This window comes from Protopterus annectens, chromosome 2.part0 (genome assembly GCF_019279795.1).
Source record: "Protopterus annectens isolate FY-2018-M chromosome 2.part0, PAN1.0, whole genome shotgun sequence".
NCBI lineage: Eukaryota > Metazoa > Chordata > Ceratodontiformes > Protopteridae > Protopterus > Protopterus annectens.
Genome location: NC_056728.1, coordinates 906,658,596 through 906,686,441, shown reverse-complemented (window position 1 = coordinate 906,686,441; position 27,846 = coordinate 906,658,596). Strand labels below are relative to the sequence as shown.

Sequence of the window (27,846 nt, the reverse complement as noted above, 5' to 3'; positions counted from 1 at the left end):
CTCTTTCAGTTTCTGACAAATATGGATGGACAATTTCCTACGTTTTCTCCTGCCAGTCTGGTTGATATGGGCATCCTGAGAGAGTGTAGCAACTGCCTCATGTACATAGACAACCCTCTACTACTAGCACCTAGGAACACAATTTGTGAGAAATGCAATTACATCAAGAACGTAGTGTCATTGCCATCTCCCCCACAAACCAGTATATTTGGCACTGAGAAGGATGGCAACATGAACACCACACCTCAAGCACCACCCACACCTACACAACACACTCCCACATATGCAGAGGCCCTCAAAAAAAGCATATCCAAACAAGAGACCTCCAAGGCATAAATGCACACAAACTGCACTGCGCACCACACCACACAGAGTCCACACACTTGTGTCTGTATGGGTGTGCAATTGGAGTGAGTGACTGAGTGAATGCATGTATTAAAGAGGAAAAGACTGTGTGCATGTGCTATCAGAGTGGCTGGCTGGGTGAATGCCTGGATGAAAGAGGAAGAGACTGTGGGTTTGCGATCCGGAGTGAGTGACTGGGTGTATGCATGTATGAAAGATAAAGAGTGTGTGTGGGAGTGTGATCAGAGTGAGTGACTGGGTGAATGTATGCATGAAAGAGGAAGCGTGTATGTGGATGTGCGATTGGAGTGACTGGGTGAATGCATGCATGAAAGAGGAAGAGACTGCGGTTGTGCGATCAGAGTGAGTGACTGGGTGAATGCATGAATGAAAGAGGAAGAGACTTTGTGGGGGTGTGATCAAATGCATGCATGAAAGAGGAAGTGTGTGTGTGGGTGTGCGATCTGAGTGAGTGACTGGGTGAATACATGTGTGAAAGTTGAAGCGACTATGTGTGTGAGAGAGAACAGAGAGAGAGTTATCATAACCCATAAGTTTCAACATTAGAAGTAGAAATCTGTAAGACCTAAGCTGCCTGATTGTTTAGGTCATCCTGATAGGCAAAAACCTTCTATACACTTAATTTTACTAGTAGTATTAAAGGACCGCTATCTTATTAAGCTATGTCCAGCGGCGACCATCCAGTGTAACCTGATGCTATTAGTTTGCACATTTAAACTACTTTTTCGGAAAGCTGCTTGAAGATCTTTTTTTCCAATAAGCTGAGCCTAGCAGAGGCAAACTGGTACAACCAGCTGTTGTTAGCTTGAATGGTTGTAGTACTATTATGATAACTTGCTCTTGTCAATCCTCCATTGTTAGAATATAGGTAAGGATATTGTTATCTGCATAGTTTTTAAAGCCTGCTCTGGTTGCTCTTCACTCTGTCCTATCCCTAGTCTGTAATGCTTTGCTATATTCTCCTCTTCTGTCTGTCCCGTAACTATTCCTTTCTAAGCTGTCTTTTCCCTCATACCCCCTCATTTCTCCTACCTATACTTATATCTACTTGGCTTTAGCCTTTGGAATATCTTATCCCTGTACTATATAAACCCTTTGCTGTCCCCTCATAAGTACCTCTCTCCTGTCTGTTATGTCCCTCTCTTTCTCCTTTCTACTGCCTTACTTCAGCTAACACTGCTCCTTCTTACCTCATCCTCACCCTCTCTCTCTCTCTCTGTTTTACAGGTCCCTGGCACCAAACAGAAAAAGGGCTTTTTAGCTAAATCCCAGTCAAGTCTGAAGACCACCCCCTCCCTCCAAGAGTTCTGCTCCTTGGTGGAATTCCTCTCCAGCAACAGTGCCATCAATAATGCATGTTATACTGAGTTCTAACTAATCCTGTCCTTCTTTATGTACTTTGTAAAATATAGCTTTGTACATATTGTTGTACCTCCTTAAAAGTACTGCTCCTGGACTGCTACTGCACATCTCTGCTTACCCCTACCCCACTACCCTTGCTCTCTTAACCCTCTAAGTTGTGCACTCACCTACCTAACCTTAAACCCAACCACTCTCTCTGCCCGCCCCTTCCTCCTACTGGAACACCTCTACATGCTACCACCATCTGTGCCCTACCCCTGGCCCCACTTCTCCTGCACTAAATCCTCTATTCTCAACCCCTGAAACAGAGCCTCCCCTCTCCCTATCACAGTTTCCCTACCCAACTTCCTACCTCCCTAGCCTTCCTCTCAGTTAGCAACTGCTTAGCCCCCCTTCACAGATTTGTAAAAAATAAAAAGTAAAACAAAGTGACAGTTGCATGTTATAGAATTTAAAACTAAACACATCTCTCTCCCATACAGATGCTAGAGAAATACTTACTGATTGTTTTTTTTTTTTTGCTTACTGCTATCACTTTGCTCCCCTACCCTACACCCATTCCCACCCCCTCACATCAATTACATTTATTTCTATAGACCACACTCCAGTAATTCTCACTGTCAATTACCCAATTATAGCTATCCTATCACCATCCCCATAGTAACACCCTATACCACACCCTTATTCAACAACCAACTTCTGTAATTATTAGTAGTTCTTCCACACACACTCATCTCCTTTAAGCACATCTAAAAACATGTCCTACACCTATTATACCCTGCTACCAAAACTAATACCTTAACTATCCTCTGTCTCCTCTTGCTGTCCATCCTTTCCTCCTACCACTCACAACTGTATAACACCACCCTTCCACCATGGCAGACAGAACCCCTAACCAGTCCGTATATCACCTTGTGACCTCAACTCCTCCCATATTTTTTCCTACCTGTATAATAATCTAACATACAAAATCAGTCGTCATTATTCCCTAAAACAAGCTAAAATATTTCACAAACTAACCAAACTTTACCTATACCTTCTCCAAAAACTCACTTGCTGTGGGGACATTCACTCTAATCCAGGGCCCAATAAGTTATATTTTAAAACCATTTCCATTAAACCCATAAACACTGTCATCTCATCATGGCTCAAATCACCATCCTCAAAAATAATTTCTTCTAACATATTCATACCGTCTTGATAAGGGATGAAAATAAATCTATCGCATCTATGGTGATGAATAGTAAATGATCCTGAAAGAAATCATGTGTAATTTCCTTCAGGAAATCCCAATAATCTTTTAAAAAAGCTTTTCTTTTGACCCATAAATGTTTGTTTGTTGTCCACATACTTGGCCATAGGAAGGGTCTTAGACCCTCCAGCTGAAACTATGGGCCTCGCTTATGTATTAACTTGATTTAATTGGTTTTCTCTTCATGAATGAGAGTATATATAGGTTAATTTGATTTAATATGATTGTCTGATGAAGTCTTTATGGGAGAGACAAAAACATTGGTGTTTTAAAATTGTGTTTATGTATTCTGTATGCAGAGATTTTAATTTGTGTAATAAACCTATTTTTACAAAAGCACCTCATGAGTTTCCAGTCCTGAGATACATTTTGTGTGGATTCTAGTTATCGTTGGTGCCTTTCTTCACTTTTTATTGAGTTTCTTGACAAACAACCATTAAAACACTCCCACCCTATTTAATATTTTTTTTACAGAAACAGTTCAAACCCTAGCCAACACCCAAAATAATACTTGTACCCCCAGTTCAATAGACATCCCCAACCCATCCCAACACACAAAACTACTTGCCAGCTTTTCCCTGCACCCAGTCTCAACAAATACAATTGTTAAATTCCTCAAAAAACTACAACCAACCACACTGGCAGCTGATAATCTGCCAGCAGGCTTCCTTCAGATGACATCTGAAGCAGTAGCCTATCCAGTGTCCATCCTAATACATAGGTCAGTATCAGAATGTAAAGTACCTCACTCATGGAAAATATCACATATTATACCACTGCACAAAGGAGGTAAATCCATTGAACTGACCAACTACCACCCCATCGCAATTCTATCTCCTCTAATATTGGAAAGAGTTGTTCATTCTCAACTCATGCAGTTCCTTCTAAAAAATGACCTACTATCCGAATCACAGCATGGCTTTAGACCTTCCCATACCACCACCACAGCACTACTCTCTTTCACTAACACCGCCAATCACCATAGAAACAAAGGTCTATTCATATCCTCCATATTCTTTATCCAAAGCCTTTGATATGGTTAACCATACTATACTCCTAGAGACTCGATCTACCCTTAACATAAGCTCCTCCACCATATTATGGTTCAGTAACTATTTATCAAACTGTCAACAAGCTGTCCTATGGCAAGGCCAACTGTCCCTCCTATTACCAGTAGCCATAGGCGTCCCTCAAGGGTCTATCCTCAGTCCTTTGCTTTTCTCACTCTTTTTACTAATCAGACTTCCTCAGCCTCACCCTCCGCCTCAGTAGTGCAATATGCAGATGACACCACCATTGTATGTGCTGCCGTCACCCTAAAAGAGCTTCAAACCATAACTCAAAACAACTTTACCCTTGCAGAATCATGGTTCACTAACATCAAACTTATTCTTAATCCCAAAAAGACAAAACTCATTCTCTTCAGTCCTGGAAAATTTCACTCTCTAAACAACGACTTTACCATAAAATCTAAAGACAATATAAAAATCAATCCAACCACACACACTAAACTGCTAGGTGTTGAAATTGACAGTAATCTGAAATTCGACATACACATAGCCCAAACTATAAAGAAAGTTAACAAAAAGCTTGGTCTCCTTTATAGGAACAAACAGTTCATCACCAAACATACCAAAGCCACTATTTGCAAGGACTCGCCTCTTATCTATTCTCCTTTATGCCTCCCCTATCTTTACCAACCTTCGCCACAGTGAACTAAAAATGTAATCTTGTTACAACAAGATTGCCAAATTCGCCACAGATGCCACTCATAGATCCCATCAATACCTTGCCCTCAAGTAACTAAATTGCCTTGAGCTACCTCAGCTACTCCTAGTCAACCAACTCTTAATAGCTCACAAACTGTGCTAGCTTCCTGAAAAAAAAAACAGCACTTCAGCGCTTAGTTCATCACTGTTCCACCACTAGAGCCTTAAGATCCAGTAATCAAAACTTCATCAATGTCATCAAACATAAAAATAAAGCTAGGAAATCTCTCTTTGCTGGCTCCATTGCCAACATCTGGAACTCACTCCCAAGCCAGTTAACTTCTACCACCTCTTATCCCCAATTTAAAAAACTCCTCAAAATCCATTACCTAAATAACCGGCTTTGCTCATGCTACTCCCCAGGTTAATCCACACACTGCACTGTTGCTAGGAGTCTGTCAAGATCCAAATTCCAATAAGTCCTTTACAGAGCAAGTTGACCTGTTTAACTAATGTAAGGTTCTGAACAGAACGAGCAATCTTCTAGTGAAAAAAAAAATGTAACTCGTTTTTCTTGCATGCGTCATTCACTATTGAAACTACCTAGAAATTGTTAATGCTTGCTTATGTATGCCTATTTGCATTCTTGTATATATACATTCTTAGTGTTATATGGAGTTTTTCTCCCTGGGCCTCCGCTGAAAATGGACCTGTGCCTAGTTGGACTTCCCTGGTTAACAACTGTAAAATAAAATAAATTACTTAGCTGCAAAGCCATACTTGCTCCTTTACAGAGAGAAAATTAATGTCAAGCAGAATTGAGTACAGCTAGATAGTATCAAAATGAAAGTTGCTGAATACTGTGCTTCTTATTTATTTTACTCTTTGTCACTCAGCAAGAAAACGGAATACATTGTGGTGTTCAGTAGTACACTGACTTCTGTTAAAATGACTCAGAAAAGGCAAAAACTTGATATCTGCTCATTTCAAGATGTTTGGACACACAAATGTAGATTCATAAAACAAAAGGATCAGAAGGTTTGTGCTTTGTTGTGTGCCATACACCAAGTGTACAAAGACATTATCCAACCAGACATCAGTCCATGTTTAAAAACACTGAGGAGGAAAGTGAAGCCATAAAAAGGGCTATTTCTGGGTGCAAAAAACAAACTAATATTTTTAGTCAAGTAGTTGGAATCAAAAATAAAGCTATTGAATGTAGTTATAAAATTGCTCAGTGTGTGGCTTTGAAGGCCAAATCTTTCACAGATGGAGAATTCCGCAAGGAAACATTTTTGAGCAGTGCTGAAATTTTGTTTAGTGACTTACCAAATAAAGAAGCAATACTGTCTTGGATTCGAGAAATACCAGCTTCTGCTAAATCAATTGAGAGACGCATAACTGATGTGGCTGAAAATATAACAGTAAAGCAGACAACTGAGTTACAACAACCTGTTGTATTTAGTGTCGCTCTTGACTTGGCATGCCTAGCAATAGTTGTGAGAATGACCGTATTTATGAAGAACTGTACTGCTTGACACCTCTTGCTGGTACAGCCAAGAGAGAGGATATTGTAACTGCATTTGTAAGCTGTTGTGAAAATCAGCACATTGACATAAATAAAATATTCTGTGTTACTACTGATGCTGCCCCTGCAATGTTTGGAAAGAACAAGGGATTTGTTAAACTTCATCAGGATCATATTGAAGGTCATGTATTGAGCTTCTATTACATTATACACCAGGAAAGTTTGTGTGTGAAGATTTTGTCATGGTGCTTGAACTCTATAATGGAAACTGTTGTCAAGATGGTCAACTTCATAGTTTCTTGTTCTTCATTGACCCACAGACAATTCATATCTCTTCTAAAAGAAATGGAGAGTACATATATGGTCCTCCCGCTGTACAGCAATGTTTGGCTTAGTCCAGGTAATATTTTGAACAGATTTGTATCAAGTCTAGAAGCAATCAAGGTGTTTCTTGGTGAAAAAGAACAACATTTCCTGGAAATGAATGATGACAACTGGCTGTGCAAGCTGTTGTTTCTGGCTGATATAACTAAATGCCTGAATGACTTAAACATGCATTTACAAGGACAGGGTCAAATAGTACTTGAACTTTTTGAGCACTGCAACGGATTTGCATCAGTTAGATATATTTTCTCGTGATATTACCACTAACACCTACAAATATTTCCAAACGTAAAGGGTCACTCAGATCGATTTACTGTCAACAGAGATGACCTTCTGAAGTACATTGAAGCGTTCAAAGGAGAGTTTGCTAAACAAGGTCAAGACTTCCAAATTCACGGGTCCATATTTTCTACCTCATTAAGCCTGACTTAATTGATGTTACTACCATCCTATTTGATCTATCTCATTTTGAGTGGATGGATATTGACAATTTTGAAAGAATGCAATAGATTGAATTCAAGTCATCGTAGTTATGGACAATAAAATTTGTAGAATTGTGGAAAACTCTTGAAGGAAACTGCTTGAAAAAGTCAGCTGACTTCCTCAGCTGCTGGGCATCCCTGCCTGAAGTGTTCACTTACTTCAAGAAAATTGTATTTGCTCTGCTTTTGACTTTTGGGTCACACCCTTGGTGGTGTTCAGAAGAGGGAGTACACTTAAGAACTTACTACAGAGGGGCGAACTTCATAGAACATCTAATACAGAAACATTTAAATGCAGAAGATGCACATATTGCAAATGGTTACTAAGTGGAAACAGAATGGTAATCAAAAGGAAACACTTTCAAATGACTTTCAGGGTGGACTGTAATAGTAAGGCATTGGTGTATGCAGCTTTAATGTCAGCAACATCATTGTTGTTCTATTGGTAAAACGGTAAGTTCCGGGAACGAATTTATGAACTTCGGTATGATACAAGGTAAAAACACAAGTGCGCTTTACAAACACATTTTAGACTATCTGGGACATTCATTCAAATTCACAGCCTTGGAACAAATCTCTTGTGATCATCCTGTTTGGTATCTACTTCTCTGAAGTACAGGCTAACACAGAAAGTCTTTGGCTAACAAAGTTCGCAGATGACTGCAAACTAGGAACCATAATCAAATCTCCTAACGATGTGGACATCCTACAAAAGGGCCTCACTGAGACAGATGCCTGGTGTCAAAGCCATGGCCTCAAGCTCAATGCCAAAAAGTGCATTGTCATCCATTTTGGTAAAAACTCTGTACCCAGGAACTACCACATAGGTGGTAGTCTACTTAACACCAAAAGTGTGATAAGAGACCTTGGGACACAGGTGGACAGTAGTCTCTCCTTTTATAATCACATTGCCACAGTAGTCAGGAAATCCTTCTATGTGGCACACCTCATCACAAAAGGTTTCTCATCCAGGAAAAAATAGGTCATTGTTCCCATCTACTCATCACTCATTAGACCCATGATAGAGTACAATGCCCCTTTTAGTATGTACCTCACAAGACATCTACAACAACTAGAAAGGCCACAGAAATACCTCACAAAGAGGATTACCAGCCTCAAACAGATGCCGTACATAGACAGTCTCAAAAAACTCCAGCTTTACTCTGTCACATATCGCCTACTCAGAGGCAATCTCTGCCTAACATACAAAGCTATGTCAAACCCAGACCTGTTGGACATGCTCCACGTAAAGAAATCCCAATTCCTCTGAGCTACACGCTCTAGGGACCTAAACCTTGTCACACAATAAACAGAACATGCTGGAGGGATAGATTCCTATCTCAGAGACTTCCCATACTCCGGAACAAACTACCTATATATATATATATATATATATATATATATCAAACAAAGCTCCTCATTAGCACTCTTCAAGAAAAATCTTGATGATTGGATGGGAGATAGGAAATTCACCCCGGGGATCACTTCTGTGGCTCTGCTTGACAGGGGCACAGGAAAATAATTTTCTTGGGTGGCAAAAGCCAGGGTACCGTTTGGCTAGGCTTATATAGGCCCGAGGGCCAATAGCCTAGTACCTACCTATGAACCTATGAGAGGGGGTCCATGTAAATTGATTCTTGAAGCCTGAGAAGCATACTGGAAGATTTTTTGGAATTCATATTACTGGCCAGGACTGAATGAAACAGTAACAATCACACCCTTTTTAAAACTTAAAGCTGTTAATAAATAGGGAAGATTATGTGAACTGCTTCAATGTGAACAGCTATTTATTTTCAATAGTGGAGGTTGCCATTGGATTTAGTAGGTTAGTTGGCACACACCCTTTTGTGGGTAGTGGTGCTTTAGGGTGAACCCTATAGGTTTATTTTTTAATATGTGATTTTCAAATCGATTATTTTAGGAATTTTTTTTTTTAACTTGCCACTAGTCTGAAGAAGTTTTGTATATTACAAAATGAAAGCGCTTATTGTTTAATAAATAATAGCTTGGTTATCATCTCAACCATAGTTTTATTTTACATATTCTTGTTAGTTTTTCATATTCACACTTATCTTCAACATTTTTTGTATTTTTTACCTTTTAATGTTGCTTCATGTCTGTTTAATTTAGAAAACATCATGTCTTTTAAGCAGTAAAATAACTGTGACCTGAGATTTTTGAAAATAGATCTTTCACTTCTTCGGTATCAGTTCTCTGTTGTTTGTATTTTTTATTGACATAATTACACATATTAGTTTGTCAAAAATTGAACTCACTTCATTATAAGTGGCTGATATTTTCAGATAGGTAGACCTTTATGAATTCTTTGAACCTTAATGATCTGTGAGAAGTACACTTCATAACAATAATATGTCCCATCACTTTACCTAATCTGATGGCATACGTGGAACATTACCAATGTGTGCTGGAATCTTCAAATGAAGCCAAGCTATATGAAGCAACAAAAAAGTCACTATCCGTATTGATAATATCTCAGTTTTTCACTACCAGTATATATGTTTGCAGTGGTCCATGACCTAGTCCAGCAACATGCACTGAAAGTCATATTCAGTAGGTCACTTTAGATAGATGTTGAGGCAACTGATTTGGTTGAATTATTTGCTGGTAAATTTTCCATGTAAACATTCCACCATCTACTAAGACTGCAGAATTCTCCTGCCATCAAATGTGTGAAATTGTGTTCATCCAAAAGTAAATCGTATGAACTCCTAGTAGTACTGAGAACATTGAATAAAATTCAAATACAATAAAAGACCATTTTCCATTGAGGTAATAAAACAGTAAAAACCATCACATCTACAAAACATTGGATATAGTTAAAACAATTTTAATTGCTTTTATCTCTTATTGTTTATCTGTAAATATTCGTCACAGTAATAAGAAGCCAGCAATAGTGGTGACTGTTTAGTCATGCAACAAACATTCTAATTTGCAATATTTAAGCCTTTTCTACATTGGGGCTGTGATGCTTTCATTATTTGATAATTAGTATTGTAAGTATTGAATGCCTGCTTCAAGACTGTTAAGTAGCTGTATTTATTATTTTAAGATTTGTTACTCAAGTAGGTGAGGTCCTGCTGTAGACATGACTCGGGACAGAGGTGGTATATATGTTTTTTATTTTATTGGGAAATTCCAACTTGGCACAGGTGCATTTTTTCAGCAGAGGCCCAGGAGATAAGCTCCAAGGTAAAAAAATGAATACAATCAATATTTACAGTAACAATTTTTATAATGCAGTTAAATTGTATACATAGCATAATAGTTGGTATTGTGATGATGTGAGGTATTGCCAGCTATGCCAGGAGAAGTAGGGCAGTGGATGTGTAACATATGCCAGCATAGCTAGCTGGAGTTTTGTAAAGAATTATGTCATTTGTATTTCAAACTGATTTGTACAGATGCTTGTATTGAAAATGTATCTGTAAAGCTGTTTGTGTTAAAAATGTGCCAACATTGGATCCTGCTGGACAGAAAAGAAATGCACCTTTATGTCAGACTATATTGTAACTGTTGAAACGAATACATTGTAACAGAGGTTACTGGAAGAGAAGAGATTAATCTCAGTCCAGCTAACGTAGAAAAATGGTCTGAAATTAAATTACATGGTTTAGGCTATAAAGACAAACTCTCACTTTAACATCACAGCAAAAGACACCACCACCATATACCCAACTGAACACACCAAATTGCTAGGAGTTGAAATAGACGATAAACTAAAATTTGACATTCACATATCCATGATCATAAAAAAAGTCCACAAAAAACTAGGAGCGCTATACAGAAATAAGCAACTTCTCACCAAAGCAGCAAAGATTTCAGTAGCAAGTTCCCACCTTATCTTATGCCTCTCCAATATATACCAACCTAAGGCAATGCGATCTAAACAAGCTAGAGACCTGCTACAACAAAATTGCCAAATTCACCACAGGGGCATCTTACCGTAGTCACCACTGTCTCTCACTTGCTGAACTGGGCTGGCTTGAACTCCCTCACCTCCTTCAATGGTAATCAACTCTCACTCATCCACAAACTAGTAAACCATCCACTAAATGTCCCAACCCTCCAGAATCTACTTCAACCCTATCGCACCACCAGACCACTAAGATCCAGCAACAAAAATCACTTGCAGATCACTAAAGCCAATAACTCTGCTGGTGAAGCACTATTCTTTTGCACCATAGCCAAATTATGGAACTCCCTCCCACCCACAGTTACCTCCATACCATCATGCACCCACTTCAAAACGTTACTAAAAGCGCATCTAAAAACATGCTGGCTATGCCCTTGCAACTCCCACTCTAATATCACCCACCCCATCCAACCACTACCTTTCTTTCCACTCCGCTAACTACCTTGATTATAGCAAGCTCAGATGCTCATAAGCCAGTACTTATTATACAGCAGGAACTTCTTCTTCTTGTAACATTTGTTATTAATGTCTGTTATGCACTTCACAGATAAAGATTCTAGTTGTCTACTGATGTACTATGTTCTTCATCTGTAAATATGTTGTAAGTAATTGCTATGTAAATTGTTAATAGCTATGTAATCCAATGTAACTACTGTCTGTTTATTTTAACTGTGGAGCTTTTCTCCCCAAGGCTGTGCTGAAAATGGATCTACGTCCAGTCGGACACTCCCGGTCAACAAATATAAATAAATAAATAAGATTGTATCTTACAGTTCTGATTGCAGCCAGAGATGAAATGTTTGAGAAAAACGGGACTACTGTATTGTCTTAGGGGTGAACTAATTTCTATCCTGGAAAGGTGGAAGTTTTGAAATGGTTTTATAGCTTCCAGATGCTGTAACACATCTCAGCAAAGTACTATCTGTGTCTATGGTAACATGTATATGCTAGATTCTGGTGCAGTTTTTAGTAAAGGTGGGGTAGTGTGGGAACCAGAGTCAGATGACCAGATGTATGTGATGTCATTGGGTAATCCAGCACTAAAATGATGATTTAATACTAGATGAGACAGAAGTCTCAGGGCAGTCTGTTTTTGAACCCTGACCAAGAAGGAAGACTACACTCACCCACTTCATCTTGTCTTGCTTTAGTAAGTAACCAGGGAATAGTAATTCTTTAGATAAGTCAAGAAAATATAGTGAGATTAGGTTAAATACTGTTTCTTGTATCTGTGTGAATTTATCCATCTGTGTTATTAATATTTCCTGTGATTGAAACTGTGGTGTTTATTGTAAATAGATATTTAATATGTTCATGTTCTTTTACTATTTATTTTGAAATATATTTAAACTTTTCATTGAGGCTGGTCTTTTAGAGAATATTTTAACCCTTTGAGGGTACTTGTATTTATCCTGAAAGCCTTGCTGCTTTGGTTAAATACTACCATTTGCATTAGTGTTAATTTTACTTAGTATAATTGGGTACCCTTGTAAGAGCCTTAGAGTAGCTGGCTTTGGAGTGTTCTAGTGGCAATACCTACCTTATAGGTGGGGCAGAGGGAGCATAGCTAGTAAATCTGTGCCAGCCTTTCCCAGGTGTGTTTGTGAAAATCAAATCTCAGTGTTTGTGTGTGTGTGTGTGTCTGTGTGTGTGTGTGTCTGTGTGTGTGTGTGTGTGTGTGTGTGTGTGTGTGTGTGTGTGTGTGTGTATGTGTGTGTCTGTGTGTGAGCTCCTTGGAGCAGGGACACAGAGCACTGATTTTAACAGAGAGGGTAAATGAGGACTTGGCTAAGGACTCAACTCCATAGCTGTGTGAATGGGAAGTCTTGTTTGGGAGCCTGAAGAGAGAGACAGGGAAACCCAGTCCTGAGACTCTGTGTTTTTCCTGTGTGCTCTTAAGGGAAATTCAGGGAGCTGCATCTGAAAATACTGTGTGGATCTATTTTTGTTCCAAGTGAACGACCCTCACTGGCCTCAGTAGTGAGGATTCAGGCTCCTTGATTACTGGCCTAGAGCAGGGTTGTCAAAGGTATAAAAAATTTGTTTTAATATTCACAAACATTAATATTGAGAATTTGCAGATAGAAGGGTGGTATATAAAATAAGCAGGAGTAAGTTAAAAAGCACATTACAGTGAGGTATTAGAGGTGATGAGCAAGTTTAAATGTAAATAGAGAAGTAGCAAAACGAATGAAAAATTGGATGTGCTAAATTAAAAGTAAGCATAGTAGTTTAGGTACTGTAATAGTGAAGTGTTAAAAAGGGATAAGCAGGTTAAGTGATTTAGTACTTTAAAAAGAGGTATAAGAAGTTATGTCCAAGATAAGGAGCAGGGACAAATCCAGGAGGCAGAGAAGAAATCTTTCAATAATGAGTTGAAAAGATGAAGGTGTGAGATAGATCTAATTGATATAGGAATTTTATTTAAAATTCTAACTACATTATTGGAATGAGACTGACCCCAGCAGCCCTTTGTGGTTTGAAGAGGGTAAGCAATTTGTCGTCTGACTTAAGGGAATGGATTAGTAGATATAATTGGATTGTGAGGCTAATTGCTGGGCAGGCAAATGTGGTATAGACAATTTTGTGGATTAAGATGAGCTGCTTTCAAGACAGGTGCTGAGGAAGTTTGGGCTAATTAAATGATTATAGAGCTAAACATTGGTGGGTGTGTTAAGTTTTTTTGCAACCAATCTGGTAAGTTTGTTTTAGCATTGTTCAAGTTTAGAACTAAGCGAGGCTTGTAGATTTGTCATGATATAGGCTCCATATAGGAGAAGGGGGTAAGAGCTAAGTGGCAGCTAGAGTCATCTTGACAGAGTCGGTAAAGAATTTATTTAGTCTATGAAGGGTACTTAGTTTTTGACGGATTTTCTTGATGCTGTTAAGGATATGTAAATGAAATTTAAGATTGTCTTCAGTTGTCATGCCAAGTAGTTTTGTACATGAAGTAACTCAGTCATGGAACTACATAAAGTTTATTTTCCCATGGAAATGGGGTTTTGGAAAAAAGGCAAGTAATTTAGTTTTTTTTGGGGGGGGGGGGTTAATAGGTGATCTGAAGTGAATGTTTAGGGTCGAATCATCAGCATATTGTATGAGGGATGCTTGCTGAGAGGATTTATGTAGATTGGTAGTGAATATATTGAAGACTAGAGGGCCAAGAATGGTGCCCTGTGGTATGCCAGTATTGACAGGAAGGAATTGAGAAAAGGTGGAGAGCCATTTAATGGACTGTTATCTATTGTTTAAGTGTTTTTTAAACCATGTTAGTGTGGACTGTGATAGCCATAAGGAAGACAGTTGACAGAGGAGTTTTTGGTAAGAGACTAGAACAAAAGATTTAGGGAGATCATGGAATACAAATGAAATTAGTTTGTCTTTGTCTCTTGCTTTAGCAGTGTTTCTGAAGGTTAATAAAGCTGTGTTAGTTCTATGGGTGGGTATAACACCATATTGTGTGGGGATCAGGAACGTTTCCTGAAGGACTTGTTCATGTAGTTTGTGAAAGTACTTCTTCAGAAGTTTTGAAAAGGAGATAAGATGGCAATCTGCCTGAAATTGGTTATATCAAATGAAGTTCCTCATTTTTGAGGTGGGAATGAAGAATTTTTTCCAAAGAGAAGGAACACACAATTCCTCGATAAATCTATTAATTAGAATGGACACAATTGACTATAAAGCTGGAAACTAGCTTGAGGTATTCTGCTGGGAGATTATCTGCTGAAGAAGAACAGAGTTTCAGGTTAAGGAGTAGCTAGCTATTTGGGTGGGAAGTCTGGATGGGTTTTAATGTGAAACGGGCAGTGTTTACCATCTGAGAAGAAGGTATGCCAAGATTGTTAGGTGGAAAACCTATTTGTAATTGTTTTAATGCTTTCTATAAAATGTGTGTTAAATTTAACAGTTGTTTCACAAGGAGTGTTATTTGGGGCAGGATTAGAAGTCGTAGATCCAGGATGGAGTATGTCATTAATAGAAGACCAGAATTTTTTAGGTTGGAACACTGATTTACTAGGGAGTTTCTGTAGTAGATTTTTTTGTCTGCATTTATCTGTTTAGTATATTTGCATAATTCTTTGAAGTGCTGTAGGTTTTGCAGAGATTTACATTGTAGTCATTCTTTTCAAGCCCTCTCTTTCACATATTAGGTGCTTGCTATGAGTAGATAACCAATGAATATGGTTATTCTTTACTTGTTTTGTTCTAATGGGAGCCAGATCATTGAGGGTTTTCAGGAATAGTGTGTTAAATTTGTGAACAGCTTCATTGAGTGGAATATTTTTCAGACCAGGCCAGTTAAAGGAACATAGGATTCTCTTAACTATATCAGGGTTCAAATTAGTGATGTTATGTGAAGTTCTAAGTGTTTGATATGATGGGTACTGAGTCTGTTTGCAGATACAGGGAAGTGGTTACTCAGGGAGTCAGAGAGGGTGCCACTGGAGACATAATTAGTGGGATCATATACCAATAACTAGTCGAGAAACGAGCCTCAGTTTTCTGGATAGTTATAACGTGTTGGGGAGAAAAATTAGTGGAGCCAAGCAAAATAGGTTGAGGGTAGTTGATGGGTATTTTGTGGAGATAATCTGCCAATCAAAATTAATATCACGTAGGATTATCTTTTCATTAGAAGTTGTATGTAAGATCCAGTTTAGCTTTTCAGGGTTGTAGCATTATTGCCTGGGGGAATATACTGTAGAGTACTGTAATACACAGCTGTTTAGTTTAAGATGAAGAGGCTCAGCATTATGGAATTTGGGAATAGGTTTGTTATAGGGCAGGATTTCAAGATAGTCAGTGTAAAGCTGCTCCAATTCTATTCTAACAACCCTAGTGATAGTATTACCAGGGAATGACATTTTAAAGTATATGGGGATTTAGCCATGCTTCAGTTACAGCAAAAATATATGCTTTATTATGGGAGACTCAGGCATGGAATTTTGAATTTTTATTATGGGTGTTATGAGTATTTAAGGAAATAAATTTAAGCAGTTTGGGTGAGTTTTGAGGTACGCAGGTTTAGTTTTGGTGATGGTGGTATGTTCCATGTTTTGAAAGGAGATGGGTGGGCTAAGTAAGGAAGGTAAGTATGGCTTAAGGTGAGTTTTGGAGACTAGTGGGGAATGGGTGGAGGATCCAGGGTTGCAATGAATATCCCCACAAAGTGCAAAGTCAGAGAAAGATGGATAAGTTTGGTAAGCTTGTTTTGGTTCAACTTTGAGTGAATTTTATTTTTGTGCAGTGGATATGAGGGTTTAGTAATTTAAATTAAAGTAAAGACTGGGTGAGTCATTGTGTATACTGGAAGTAATTAATGGTGATGTGGGGTGATTTGAATGGTTAGAGGTGAATCAGGTAGCGGGAGAAATGTGGGTAAGATTAAGTGATGCATGGTAATTTGTAAGGTGATAAAACAGAAAGAGTAAGGATGCAATGATATTTAAGAGAAGCATGGTATATAGGTTTTAGTGATTGATCAGTGAGACAGGATTTAAAATAGTGAGGGAACAAATACAGGAGGGGTAGGAGTAGACAGATGAGAGGGGTGGGTGCAGTAAGATGTGATCACTGGAGTCAGTAAATATAAGGGTGGTCTTAAATTCAGATTGATGGTTTAGGAGTTTTCTGTATTATTCTTCCCTGGGTGTGCCTATATATTTATATGTATGCCATTAAAAAGGGTGGGATGTAGGTGGAGTTCTGGTGCATAGGTCCTATAGGCTAGAGAATTGGGGGTAGGAGAGGAGCATAGAGAGAAACCACTCCAACACCAAGACAGCGGAAAGTAATCAGTGCTTTTATGCTAACTTTACAGAACTTTCCTTGGGTAAGAAATCACTCATCTCTTATTTGTGGAGCAGTGTTACATAATAGGAACAATAGTCTAACACATGCTTTCGTACAAAGGTTAAGCTACTTCATCAGACTGTAGTTACAGTAGAGCTGTTTGGAAAGAGTTGAGTACTGCAAAACATTATGAATCTACAGGGGAGTTATACTCAGATAGGTACAGCTTCAAAGCAAACAATCCAAGTGCAAGAAAGTTCACAGAGAAGAGAGGAACAAACAATTTTGATTGAGAACAGCAGCAGAAAGTGTATAATCAATTATCTGAAGGAGAAGGCAGCCACCCAGTCATTACATTAAGTATTGTTTAAGGTGATAAGCATGGATTCTGTGGTAGGGCACTGATCTGTCATTACTGTTATAAGACAACAGAAATTTCTATGGCTATTAAAAAAAATGCACTTTATTCATCTGCCTTTACTGTAATTGTGTTTTTTCTCACTTTGTTAGCTTATTTTGCTTGTGCTGCTTCTTAAAAGTACTCAGTTGTATTATTCTGCTTACTGCTTGGTAGTAGCCTGATTAAATTGTAACTGTTATTCTAAGCCTTTTGGTTTAAGCACTTGGGCTTCAGACCAGTTGTTTTACATTAAGAAGGTTTGTGGACTGCATTGTTGTGGCAGGACAGGTAGCTTCATCCTTCTAAGTTGGGAATTGCTGATTGAAGGCTCAGTGTCTGTTATTCTAAAGCGCATTCGTTCTGGTTTAAGCACTTGGGCTTCAGGCCAGTTATTTTACATTAAGAAGGTTTGCGGTCTACACTCTTGTGGGAGGAGAGGCTAGATTCTGCCCTTCTGAGCTGGGAATTTCTGGTTAAAGGCTTATTGTGCCTGCTTATTTGATCCGTTTCTTTCTGAAATTTGTGCGCCTTGTTTGCTGTAGCCCAGAAGTTAGTAGTTTATTGGCCATTTTGGGCTAATTTCTGTCTCTTTCATTTCCCTGCTATACAAACCGCATTTGCACGGTTTTTTGTGCTTGAATTCAGCTCAGCAAGTGCCTGCCAGGTGTCCTGTGGAGTTCTACAGCAGCAGAGAGACAAAAGAGAGACTTTGGAGTTAAGTATCATTTTTCTGCATTTTCTTGCTGTTTTTAACTAATTCCGCCTAAAATACCATATTTTAGCATTTCTGTGATTTAAAAAACTTGTTTCTGCTACATAATGTACTTGTTTGCTGCCTGCATATGAACTAAGCTGTTTTTGTGTTTAAATAATCTGTTTAACTGCTGTAGGCTACACACTAAAGTGCGATAGCCATTTATGTGCATTTAAAGTGATTTTTTTATTGTATCTGCTTTATTTTCTGAAAAATATATATATATATACTTGTTTCCTGCCTTTCTGAACTAGTATAGTCCAGTTTTCAGGTATTGTTTTCAAGTTTTGTGTTGAATACCTTACTTGGAAAGAAGGAAGTTTTCTCTGTTCACCTGTGAGAGAGGGGAGCTTTGAGCAGCCTATCTGTCCCTGGAGGAGTGGTTTCAGCCCAGAAGTTAGTAGTTTATTGGCAATGGCCTAATTTCTATCTCTTTCATTTCCCTGGTATAAAAACCGCATTTGCGCTCTTTTGCATGCTGGGCAGTGCCGGTTAGCTAGGGTTAAAGTATTCCCGGCTCCACAAAGTCTACTCTTCAATTTTTCCCTTGGAACTAGACAAACTTAAAACTTAAGCACTCAAACCATTCATTTCACAGCCCAGCACTTGCTCAAAACTCACAGCAAGCACTAATTAACCCTAGCACTAGACCGCCTATACTGTCCAGAAGGACAAGGCTCTCTATTTATCCCTACCAGCCAATCAGTAAAACAGCTCACTTTACCTTTTCAGGCATGTCCAAAGGGAAGTTTCAGGTCTACTCTCCAGTCCAGCTGGTGAATCTGGGCATTTTGAGGCAATGTTACTACTGCCTCATGTACACAGACAACCCTCTCCTCCTACCACCAAACACTAATATATGTGAGAGATGCAATTATACAGCCAAACTGGAGGCAAAGCTCTCTCAACCCAAGCCTGGAACTGACGGTCAAGAGGAGAAGGAAAATCCTTGCAACACACCACCAGTCTCACATAGACCTACTAAACCAACACTGGCAAATAACACACACAAATACAAGAAAATGTACTCGGAGGCTCTAAATAAAAATCTGCAAAAGCAACAGAGACCTCCAAAGCAGACACCCAAGCAACCTCCACACCCCATCACAAACCATGAAACACATACTTCACGTAATCAGTGTGCCACGCAATCACAGCTCTTAACGCAAAATAACATACCTAACACACTAGTGATAGGTGACTCTATAGTCAGGCACACTGATGTCCCACTAACTAGGCTGGACAAGGAGAAGGTTACAGGTAGCTGCCTGCCGGGCACCAGGATCCACCACATAACACAAGCACTCAGGTCGCCCAAGAACAAGTACAAATATGATACAAATACAATACGGTTCCTGGAGTTCATAAATTCAAATGCCATGGAACAGCTAGTCACTGTTCCCACGACAGGAGAAAATATACTAGATCTCATTATCACAAACATGGGGACAAAATGCTCCACACCAGAAGTATATCCCTCATTGGTGAGATCTGATCATAAACTAATCTCACTGGAAATCCACATCCCGCCCCCACCCCAAACAAAAAAGACCACAGTGAAGAGCTTCTCTAAAGCAAACTTCACACTACTCAAGACTGGTGTGGTATCCTTCAAGGCCCCTGAGCCAGTGGAAACCACAACCCAAGCTGCGGAAGCCCTTACAAATGCCTTCTATGAACACCTCCAGGACCGCATGGATCAGGCAATCCCAAATAAAACCAAGACTCTTTCCACAAAGGGCAAATGTCCAGTCTGGTGGACCCCAGCCATTAACAAACTTTACAATAAGAGGAGAAAGCTATTACATGATAGAACAAAATCCATAAAAGGGAAGTCACCCTGATCATTATTAGTAAAAAATACGAGCACTCATAAAATCAACTAAGGCCAATTTTGAGAGAAAAATTGCCATGGATTCAAAGGACAATCATAAGGCCTTTTTCAGCTATGTTAGGAACCTGGGTGGAAACTCCCAGATATGCTCAGAATTAGTCCAAAATGATACAAAAATCACTGAACCCACAGACATTGCCAACATACTGGCAGACAGGTTCAGTGCAAACTTCACCCCCCTCTACCCCCCTAAAGGAGAGATAACTATCCCAGCGGAGTGTAGCCTCCCAGACATCTCAAATGTGCAGGTGAAAGCTGCTCTCTCTAAAGCTAAAAACACAGCATCAATGGGACCGGATGATGTCCCCGGCTGTGTGCTACACGAGCTAAATGAGGAATTAAACCCGCACATAAGGCAGCTGTTTAATCTCAGCCTTACCACAGTATACATGCCCAAGGAGTGGCGTACAGCAACTGTGGTCCCACTCCACAAAGGCAATGCCTCTATGGACCCTGGTAATTACCGCCCCATAAGCTTAACAAGTCTAGTCTACAAAGCTATGGAGAGGATCATAATGGAGCTCATAAACAAAGCTATAGGGGACTTGCAGACATTGGACCCGACCCAGTTTGGCTTCATCAAGGGCAGATCATGCCTTTTGAACTTGGTCGACTTCTTCGAAACAGTCACCAAGGCCATTGATGAGGGAAAGGCAATCCATACAGCCTAACTTGACCTTGCAAAGGCTTTCGACACAATACCCCACTCGGGTATTGTAGAAAAACTTACCAGCTTAAATGTAAACCCATATGTCACAAGATGGGTTGCAAACTGGCTTAAGGACAGAACCCACAGTGTTCGAGTTGCTGGCGCTATGTCAGACTCCAAGCCGGTCACAAGTGGTGTTCCACAGGGCTCAGTCCTTGGCCCCCTATTGTTCGGCATCTACTTCTCAAAAGTACAGGCCAACATGGGAGGACTTTGGCTGACAAAGTTTGCAGACGACTGCAAACTGGGCGCCATAGTGGAAAGTGCATCGGACACGGATATCCTTCAGAAGGGACTCATGGAAACAGATAGCTGGTGCCAGAGCCATGGCCTGAAGTTAAATGCCAAAAAATGTATAGTCATACCCTTCGGGAAAAACAAGGTAACCCCAAGCTACCATATAGGTGGCAATCCACTAAGCACAGAAGAGGTTATCAGGGACCTGGGGACCCAGGTTGACAGTGGCCTTTCTTTTGACACTCACATTGCTAAAGTGGTTAGAAAGACCTTCTACATTGCCCACCTGATCATGAAGGGATTCACATCCAGATCTAGTGAGGTCATTGTTCCCTGTACTCTTCACTTATCAGACCAATGATCGAGTACAATGCCCCATTCAGGATGTATCTCACCCGACATCTGCAGCAATTGGAGAGACCCCAAAAGTTCCTCACCAAAAGGATAAAGGGACTCCAAAATCTGTCATATGCTGCCAGATTGAAGAAACTCCAGCTCTATTCAGTTGCATACTGTCTGCTCAGAGGTGACATGTGCCTGACATACAAGGCCATGTCCAACCTGGAATTAATGGACATGCTCCACCTCAAAAAATCCAAATCCACCAAAACCACTAGAGCAAGCAACTTAAACCTTAGCACGGATATAAATAGGATGTGCTGGAGGGATAGATTTATCACTCAGAGACTCCCTATGCTGTGGAATAAAATCCCGGTCCATGTGAGGCAGAGCACCTCGCTGGCTCTGTTCAAGAGAAATCTTGACCTGTGGATGGGAGATCGTAGGTTTATCCCGGGAATCATCTCTGTGTCACTGCTGGACAGAGGCACAACAAACTAATGGGCACAGTATTTTTTCATATAAGGGGTGGCATAAGCCACAAAAATTTGGGCTAGGCTTATAAATGCCTTAGGGCAGATAGCCTAGTATAAACCTATGAACCTATGACTCTGTCATTGTCCATGTTGGTGTGAATGACCTGAGATCTACCTCCCTGGACTACATGAAAAGAGACCTGGAAGAGATCTCTGATAACTTAGCCCAGGCCAGTATGACCCTGATCCTGAGTAGCATCCTGCCCTCACCAAGAATGATGCCACAGTATAAAGAAAAAATTATCATTTTCAAGAACTGGCTAAGTTTCTGTTGTCATTCAAAGGGGATCCAGTATCTAGGATGACATGCTCGACAAGCCACGTTGCTTCGCAAGAGATGACTTGCACCTGTCACCCTTAGGCTTTAGAATACTGGCCAAGGCTTTTCCCACCCCCATAGTGCCTTTTTTAGGCAAGGCTCAAGAACCTAAGTAGAAACCTCTCAGATCTGCTCTGAGTTAGTGCAGAATGGCACAAAATACAGTGAACCGACTGATATTGCCAACTTTCTGGCAGACAGGTTTAGTGCAAACCCCCCCACCCCCTAAAGGGCCCATAATGATACCAGAAGAATGTAGAGCCCCAGCAATCACTGACACACAGGTTAAAACAGACCTGTCCAAAGCCAAAAACACAGCTTCAATGGGACCAGACAGTGTCCCAGGTTGTGTTTTACATGAGCTCCAAAATGAACTAACCCCTCACCTAAACAAACTGTTCAAACTCAGCCTCAGTACAGGCTACATACCCATAGAGTGGTGCACAGCAATAGTTATCCCACTCCACAAAGGTGGAGCTACAATGGACACTGGAAACTATCTCCCTATAAGTCTGACTAGCCTGGTTTGCAAGGCTATGGAGCGCATTATCATGGAACTCATTAACAGAGACATTGGGAACCTCTAAACATTAGACCCTACCCAGTTTAGCTTTAAGGGCAGATCATGCCTCCTAAACCTGGTGGACTTCTTTGAGACAGTTACCAAGGCTTTAGATGAGGAAAAGGAGGTCCACACAGCCTATCTAGACCTCGCAAAGGCTTTCGACACCATTCCCCATTCTGGTATTATAGACAAGCTCACCAGCCTGAACATAAACCCCTACGTCATGAGATGGGTTGCCAATTGGCTCATGGATAGAATCCACACGGTGAGAGTTGCAGGCTCTAGGCCTGACTCTAAACTGGTTACAAGTGGCGTCCCCCAGGGCTCAGTCCTGGGACCCCTCCTGTTCGGTATATACTTCTTAGAGGTACAGGCAAGCACAGGAGGACTATGGCTGACCAAGTTTCCAGACAACTGCAAACTGGGGGCCATAATTGACTCCCTGGCTGATACAGACATCCTCCAAAAGGGTCTCACTGAGACAGATACCTGGTGTCAAAATCATGGCTTCAAGCTAAATGCCAAAATGTGCATAGTCACCCACTTTGGAAAAAACAAAGTACCCGCGAACTACCACATATGTGGTAATCCCCTAAATACAGAAAATATAATAAAGGATCTGGGGACCCAAGTAGATAGCAATCTCTCCTTGGATAATCATATTACCAAGGTGGTTAGAAAATCCTTCTATGTGGCCCACCCAATCACAAAAGGGCTTGCATTTAGAACAAAAGAGGTTATTGTGCCCCTCTACTCTTCACTCATCAGACCCATCATAGAGTACAACGTCCCATTTGGGATGTACCTTACAAGATACCTGCAACAGCTGGAAAGACCACAGAAGTACCTCACCAAGAGGATTACTGGCCTCAAAGAGATGCCCTATGCAGCCAGACTGAAGAAACTCCAGCTGTACTCGGTTGCATACCACTTACTCAGAGGTGATCTCTGCCTGACATACAAGGCCACCTCCAACCCAGAATTGATGGATATGCTCCACCTAAAAAAAAATAAATAAATCCTCGTGAGCTACACGGTCTAGGGATCTAAACCTCACCACAACGATAAATAGAATGTGCTGGAGGGATAGATTCCTGTCCCAGGGACTCTCCATGCTTTGGAGCAGGATTACAATCTACATTAGGCAGAGCCCCTCACTAACACTCTTCATGAGAAACCTTGACGAGTGGATGGGAAACAGAAAATCTACCCCATGGATTACTGCAGTGGCTCTGCTGGACAGATACATAGGGAACTAATGGCTCTGCTGCACAGAGGCACAGGGAACTAATCTAAGGGGACGATGGATGCCAACACATTCTGGCTAGGCTTATAGATGTCCTCGGGCAGATAGCCTAGTACTTACCTATGAACCTAAGAACAGCAATCCACTATTAGCCATAAATGAATAATGCAGTAGCCCTAAACAACATCACAGTGGTGCAGTCCGAGATCAATCTAAAACTATACCTTTGTGACTGCTAAGAACTCAGGATGTGTGAACAGTATTCAGGGTTTTTTTATTGTTTTTAATTTATTTATTTTGTTAGCATAAAGGAGGGTGTTTCAGAAAGAAAGTCTTGTATTAGCTGGAAGAGTCAGAAAAGAATGGAACATTATACAAGGAGAACGCAGGATAAGTGCACCAACTAATGCAGTATAACTCAGAATTCTGCACATAAGCATTTGAAATCTGTTTCCTTAATGGTGATTTTATGAGGGCATTGTTACAATCTGATTATTGCATACAGCATTTGCAGTCTGGATCACTCTCTACAGTAGTTATCAGTGCAACACTCAAATCAGATTGTACAATAATGGGCTATTACTGTTGCAAAACTATGCAATGCATAACTCAGGGTAAAGCATTCTGGTATATTATAATTCAGTAATATACTGATGCCAGGGCTACCACTTCAAAGCTATACCCTAATATATCATGGTAAAACATTCTTATATAAACAGACACTATTTCAGTATACCTGTACAGTGCATGACTATCGCACAGCAAAGCTATACATTATGCAACAAAAAATGTAAATCTTTCACATATTGCATGGAGCACATATGCAAGCGATGATTTGTGCAGTAAGTGACCTTAGTTCTGCAAGTGAGCACACAGTGCCTTGTACCAGTGTGAAAGGAGCAAAGGAAAGAGAGAATATTGGACAGAGGCACTAATTTGATTTTAAATCGACATTAAATTGCACGGATTACAGATCCGTGTGTGTGTGTGTGTGTGTGTGTGTGTGTGTGTGTGTGTGTGTGGGGGGGGGTAGTCAGAGTCCTTGACACAAATTACTCACCGTAAGCCTGGGAGACTTAAACATGCTACTGTTTCTGTGTTTCACACCTTCCAAGACAGTAAAAGGAAGGCAGTGCTTGTATACTGTTAGGAAGGCAGTGCTTGTATGCACACTTAGTACAGCTATACACTCCATAGGCACATCATCATGACGATGGGGGCATTATACACAAAATGTTTACATCATAGACCAGAGAAATAGTATATAGATCTTTTACAAAGATATAACCCTGGAACGGAGGCCATTGTTAACCAGTATTATGGTCAAAATATTATTAATCTATATGGCATTTGCACATATAATCACAAAGCAGAAAATATTTTTCAGAATACATGCGTAAGAAAAAAGTTCCAAATTATGGAAAGACATATTTGAAAGAGAGCGAGGAAGTTAATGTGTAGGGTAGAACATGAGAGAAAGGTGGAGATAGGGCCAGGGCAAGAAGCTCAAAAGCAAATAAGACTAATGGGTAGGGTAGTGTGTGTGTGTGTGTGTGTGTGTGTGTGTGTGTGTGTTTGTGTGTGTGTGTGTGTGTAAATAGATGAATGGTATCTTGCAGCTTTTTATTGCATTTCTTGCTGATATTATTGAAGCTGAGCTTTCCTTGTCTCTCTGAATACTTGCTGTTCATTTTCCTACTGCCTTCTGATCATGCATCAATAATAAACCAGTCCATAAAAATGGAAGTACTTCATGGAACAGATGTAAAGTTGTATACCATTTTTTTCTTATGGAATGTCATCATGGGGGAAAAACATGCCTTTGTATACCTCTTATACTAGCTTTAGAGTTCAGAGTTCACTCCCCATTGTAGGTGTGTTATACCTGCACAATTTCCTTGGCAGAAAGGAGCACTCTGTTCCTTAGTCATAGTCATGGTATGGTGTGGTATACATCCCACTGAAGAAGAAAAAAATGCTTGCAGAATCAATGAATAAAAATGTAGGAAAACCCCACTGAACCTTGTCAGAACACTTTTCATTAAAATGCCAGAGCTGCATGGCCGGCCTTAGGCATAGGCCAACTAGGCGGCCGCCTAGGACGCCAGTCTAGCAGGGGCACTTTTCCAGTATTTATTTGGTGTAGGTATACCAGGATTGGGGCGCCAGGTAATGAGTTGGGGGGTGCTATGGAGCCCTTTTGCCTAGGTTACCAGTTGACCTAGGGCCGCTCCTGCAGAGCTGCCATGCTCTGTGGCATTTTGGGATGTAGCCCTGCCTATAATCCAGATGACGGTGGTTCACTGTGCTGCTATGGCACTATAAGAGCTGATATTGCCTCTCAGGAGGAAGGGGGAAGGATGGGTTCTGGCATGGAATGTAGCTGCCATGCTGCCAATGTGTTATGAAAGAATAAGTCAGAGTGTATCCCAGGCAACAGTAGGGGTGGTACTTTTGCTTCACAGTGATTTGGGGTGGGACTTTAGAGGAGGTAAAACCATGCTTCACAGTGATTTGGGGTAGGACTTTACAGGAGGGAAGACCATGCTTCACTCTGATTTGGGGTGGGACTTTAGAGGAGGTATGACCACGATTCATAATGGTTATTGCATGCTATTAAGAGAGTGGGAGATTATATAGGCACATCATTATGGAGGCGGGGACATTTGTTCTTAGTAGTTCTTGTCACCAAAAACAAGCAAGCCTGGAGCAAGTACAAAGGGGATAAGGTTTTGTACAACCTATCTGTGGGATGACAATCTCTTCCCTGGAAAACTGACCCTTGCCTCTAGAAGAAAAGCAGAGGAAATCAGCCAACTAAGTGTCAGAGGCAAGGGAGATAATGAGAGTGGAAAGAGAAAAAAAAGGAAAAAATGCTAGAGTTTGGTTTGTAAAATATTTGCATTATGCCATTTTATCATTTCGTTCAGTCATGGTTACATGAGGGGTGGAAAGGTTTGTAACAAAGTCTAGATCCATAACCAGAAAATCACTTCCGTATCGTGAAATGATTCAATAAAGTAGTTTCCCAATTTAGGAATTATAAGGCTGTAATTGAAATCTTTGATGCATAGATAATATTTTTATACCATGAATATAACAGTAACTTAAATGTCTGCAGTTCATTAACTTATATATATATATATATATATATATATATATATATATATATATATATACACACACACACACACATATATATATATATATATATATATATATATATATATATATATATAGTGACAAGTAGTTTCACAACCTACCACTTTTAGAATGAAACAATGTACATTTTAGTTTAAATGTCAGTGTCAATAATTTAACCAGAAAGTCGTTCCTAGTGGTTATATTGTGCTTAAATTCAGTGCTTATAATTCAGCCTTTGTATATCATCATTTAAGCATTTATAAAAAAAGGATTAAATCACACCTAAGGAATCTGTATGGAACTGACTAGAGTGATAGATATCCATTTCTCTTGTTATAAGATCATTGACTACATCACACTACTTGCTTAGTGAATTAGTTTTGTATATGCTTACAGTATTCAGTAATAGGATGTACTCAATGATATGCTCAGTCTGAGATGTTCTGAGGATTCTATTAAAAGCCAACTTTGTTAGGTCATTCAGAGAACCATTTTTAATCAGTCTTGAAAATGCAATGCAAGCTGAAGTATAATATAAGTAGCACTATAACATCTGTAAAGCAGATGCAGATTTTTAGTTCTTTAGAAAAGGAAGTCATAAACCACAGAGCTGATGGTGGGAGAAGGCTCCTTGCAAAATTTAGCAGCAACATATGTGCACTAATCCAGTCTGTCTTATATAGGGGAATTTAGTGAAAATTAGGAGCGGGCACAGCAGTGTGGTTGCCTGAGACAGGGATGAAAGAAGAATAAAGCATTAAGTACAGTGTAGTAATTAGTTTATGTATTTGTGTGCAGCTGGCAGTGAGTTAGCCATAGTAGTGCCCCTGTGAAATAGTAGACAAAAATTGTCAGCGTGTGTTGGGCAAAGTTTGTAGCATAGTGCAGGAACC

General features: G+C 39.9%; 1 protein-coding gene across 1 annotated transcript in view; it reads left to right on the top strand.

Annotated features, from left to right (window-relative positions):
• The window catches only part of LOC122793290 (anthrax toxin receptor 2-like), a 3,151,219-nt gene that overhangs the window by 2,106,647 nt on the left and 1,016,726 nt on the right, over nucleotides 1–27,846 (top strand). The window lies entirely within an intron of this gene.